The sequence below is a fragment of the Oryzias melastigma genome, linkage group LG12, assembly GCF_002922805.2.
Source record: "Oryzias melastigma strain HK-1 linkage group LG12, ASM292280v2, whole genome shotgun sequence".
Taxonomy (NCBI): domain Eukaryota; kingdom Metazoa; phylum Chordata; class Actinopteri; order Beloniformes; family Adrianichthyidae; genus Oryzias; species Oryzias melastigma.
In genome coordinates this window covers 17,471,630-17,472,075 of record NC_050523.1, presented here as the reverse complement: position 1 = coordinate 17,472,075, position 446 = coordinate 17,471,630, and the positions used below count along the sequence as shown (strand labels likewise).

The 446-nt window shown below is 44.2% G+C and overlaps 1 pseudogene; it reads left to right on the top strand.

Annotated features, from left to right (window-relative positions):
- The first annotated feature begins 77 nt into the window (after positions 1-77).
- The window catches only part of LOC112162756, a 4,073-nt pseudogene continuing 3,704 nt past the window's right edge, over positions 78-446 (top strand).

Below are 446 nucleotides of genomic sequence, written 5' to 3'. Positions count from 1 at the left end.
AAGATGCATGTACTCATGGCATGAATTAAGATATTTATTTGGAGAGACACATGTTTTTCTTAATTTTATTTCATGTTTTGGATTCATGATTTCATTTCTGCAGCAGGCTAACATCTTAGATCTCTGACCACCATGTGGACTCGGACGACATCCTTCGCCGTCTGGAAGAGGTTGCCGTGGCAACTTCCACTGTTTCCCCAGCTGTGGCAGGTAAGTCCATCTGCTGGCGGGTTGTTGATTTCAAAGTCCAAATGAAATCTGTTGAAAAACAGAGCAGCATGGACTATCTGGGGCCCGTTCCAAGAAGCAGGTTTTGTTGGAACTCTGAGTTTGTGAACTCCAAGTTCAGTAAAACTCGGAGTTTTCGGTTCCAGAAAGAGAGATAACTCAAACCTGTGAAAGTGGGCGAAACCAAGCCCGTTTCAAGAAGCGGGTTAAGCTGAACT